Source organism: Abrus precatorius, unplaced genomic scaffold (genome assembly GCF_003935025.1).
Source record: "Abrus precatorius isolate BTA unplaced genomic scaffold, Abrus_2018 Scaffold0, whole genome shotgun sequence".
NCBI classification, from domain to species: Eukaryota; Viridiplantae; Streptophyta; class Magnoliopsida; order Fabales; family Fabaceae; genus Abrus; species Abrus precatorius.
The window spans coordinates 3,912,227-3,915,664 of NW_020874290.1; the positions used below are offsets into that span (position 1 = coordinate 3,912,227).

General features: G+C 32.5%; 1 non-coding gene across 1 annotated transcript; it reads left to right on the plus strand.

The window, feature by feature from the left end:
* Nucleotides 1-243: 243 nt before the first annotated feature.
* Nucleotides 244-350, plus strand: LOC113853634. Its single transcript, XR_003502678.1, has one exon. It is a non-coding gene; the product is annotated as a small nucleolar RNA R71 (small nucleolar RNA).
* Nucleotides 351-3,438: the final 3,088 nt, after the last annotated feature.

Consider the following 3,438-nt stretch of genomic DNA (forward strand, 5'->3'; position numbering starts at 1 on the left):
ATTTGGTTTTGCAGCTGGTTCTGCATAAGGAAAGTCTCAAGAATTTTAGCTTCATATCCTCCACTTTATGTAGAGTGTCTTGCATTAGAATTTTGATACATAGATAAAGCCATCATCTCTATAATCCATTGAGCTTCCTCCAATGATTTTGTATTTAATAATCCTTCTGCAGCTGTGTCAATCATGGTTTGAGTGGCTAGACTCATTCCATTATAGAATGTTTCCAATTGCATCCATTCCGGTATGCAATGGTGTGGGCACTTCCTCAAAAGCTCTTTATGTCTCTCCCAAGCTTCATATAATGATTCCCCTTCTTGCTACACGAATGATGTGATCTCACCTCTTAACTTGGCAACCTTAGATGGTAGAAAATACTTGGTAAGAAATTTGTTAACAAGGTCTGCCCAAGTAGTTATGCTTCCTTGTGGTTGAGCTTGCAACCAACACTTTGCTTTATCCTTTAAGGAAAATGGAAATAATCTCAATCGGACTGCATCCGCGCTGACTCCATTCATCCTAATTGTATCACAAAGCTGCAGAAAATTAGAAATATGTAAGTTAGGGACATCTAAAATTGAACCGAAAAATTGGTCTTATTGTACTAAGTGAAGGATAGCTGGTTTTATTTCAAAATAATTGGCTTGCATTATTGGTCTGACTATGGAAGGTTGTAACCCTGCATGTTAGGTATAGTATAATCTTGTAAAGTTCTCAGCCTATTCTATCCAGCCATTATTTTCTCTTAAGGTGTTGGTGGTGTAGGAGAAGGAATTTGAAGTTCTTCCGATTTAGAAGTAGAAGGTGTAGATTCTAATTCTTGCTCCTTACTTGCTAAATTTCCTGCGCTTAATTCATTTTTCACCCTTCTTAATGTCTGTCTATATCCAGATCAAATACAAGAGCAGTCTTGCTTTTATTTTTCCCACATATAATGATAAACTTTTTGGCAAATGCACCAAATCGTTGAAGTAACAAAAGATTATTGTCAACAGGGATTAATGCTAAGTACCAAACTACAAGAATAACACTAGTTGGGTTACCCAAAAACAATTTATAACAGAATAAAAATTACTTAATTGCAGAATTGTAAAAACAGAAATAAAAGTGTTAGGATTAATATTTATCAATGACCAAAAACTACAAGACTAAAAATGGAGTAATAATTAAAATAATTGCAGGATGTAAATATCTAAATTACTGGAGATGGGTCTAAACACAATAAAAAATAGGTTGAGTTCGGAATCCCTTATCCCTTTCCTTTTGCTTACAAGTATATGCATAACTCAAAATACAACTTTATTTAATGGTCAGATTTTCTAAAATACCTAATCCCAATTCCTTGGTAATTGGTTCTAAAATAAAATTAGTGTCCTAATTCCTTAGATATAACTAAACACATTCATCATTAAGATTTAAAATCCAACAGACCACATCATTATAAACTTCTATTCCTAGACAATTTATAATAAGCATTTTGGTTCCAGTCCAAGAAAGCTCACAACTTTCCAGCAATGAACTCTTTTTCATCAACCCCATTCACGTAGAACAGTGAGGCATTAAGTTTAGAATCAAAATGTTAGAATAAAGTTTGTATCTTGAGCTATATCCAATGTTAGGTCATTGCAAAGGGTAAAAGGTATAAGTTCATCCTCACTCAACTCCAAAATATTTAGCTAGACATGAGGAAAGTAAATAATATAAAACTGAAATATATTGCAGAAATAGAATTCCTGTTTACAAAAACGTTTGCAGCAAATAGAAGAAATGAGAAGTTATTGTTCTATTACATAAACCAGAGAAAATAAGATGAAATCAAAGTTCCCATAAGAATCCTCTAGCAAATATGTAAAGAAAATACCCTAGCTACCATATTCTACATAAGCTGTCTATAAAAACCTAGATTTCTGCGCTCTGGAATGTACTAAAAAGGAAAGAAAGAAAAGATGCCAAGCTTTTCATAATTTTTTGCTTTTATAGGCTCTGTCAGCATCATGTCCCCACAAAGTGTGTCCTGCAGCGCTTAGCTTTCGGTCTTTAGTCCAATTGCCACTTTTTGTCTAATTTCCTTTAAAATTTCAATTGCCAACATCATAATATGAATGATCTATACAAATTTTCCAGTACTTGTAACATTCCATTGAATTTTCAAATTAATTGCATTAACTTATGATTTAAATCCAATGAAATATTCCAAAAATCTTTAATTTCCTAGATGAGTTAGTGACTCACACAGCCCCAAACTTAATTGTTTGCTTGTCCTCAAGCAAATTCATTTTCTTTTTCAATTGAAATAACTAGTTCCCATAAAAATTGACACACTCAATTTATCAATCATCCCTCTTGTAGCAATTAAATTAATGCAAGCCATTCACAAGCAATTTCTTCAACACTCTCAAGTATTTAGGCTTGTGTTTGACTCTCTTTAATGCCTTTTGTTGTCATTCTTTCACACAGATTTGACAAATTTACAATTCACACTATCCATGTAATTAGTTCTAATCAAGAGGGCTTTCTAAAGGTTAAAATGTGGTCAAGGTTTAGGTGGAGAAACAATTTGGTCACTCGCTATTCCTTATATCAGAAAAAACATGAGGGATAACTTAGAAAATCTAAGAAATTGAAAAACTATTTGCACTCCCCCATTGGGTATTTTTTAACTTTCTTAATTGAATGCTGCAGCACTTAAATCTCTATTTTGAATTTCTCTTTTCATTTTGTTTTTGTTTTCTATTTTTTATTTTCTTTTTTTATTTTTTTTATTTTTTTTATTTTCTTTCTTCTTCTTTTTTTGAAGTAAATTGAATGGTACTCAATTTAAATACTTAATAACTATAGCAATTGACCAAAATGGCTCTCTCAACATATATAATTATACACCCATATATAATTTCCCAACCCCAAACTTGAAAGGATTGCTTATCCTCAAGCAATTTCTAATAGAAACTCCAAACTTAGAATTTGCTAAGTTATTCAAATTAGTGCTCATGCTTTCTAAGTTATAACGGGGAACAAGTGTTTGGGCATGTTTGGTGGTAGTGTAGAGGTGAGAGAAAAATTTGGTCAAGCTCAAAAGGGCTAACAAGGGTTGAATGAAAGGTTGGCATTTTAGTTGAAGGTAGCTAAAAACAAAAATAACCTCAATCATTTTAGAACATAAATGCATGGGCAAAGGACAAAGAAAAGTGACAAATCATGCAAAGAATTTCAAAATCCAGTAGGCATACTCTCATCAAGAAAAATTAACTTCAATGCTTACCATGGCAAATTTTTTAGAATTTAAAACAATCATGGTGGTCAGCAATGTTCAGAAATTGTGTGAATTCACAAACAATGTGGTGCACAAGAGAGATGCAAGATTTATAAAGTTAGTTAGGATCACATTTCAGAGAACAGAACAAAATTAGGGAGAGTAAAAAGAGACTCCCCTGTGTATGTGAA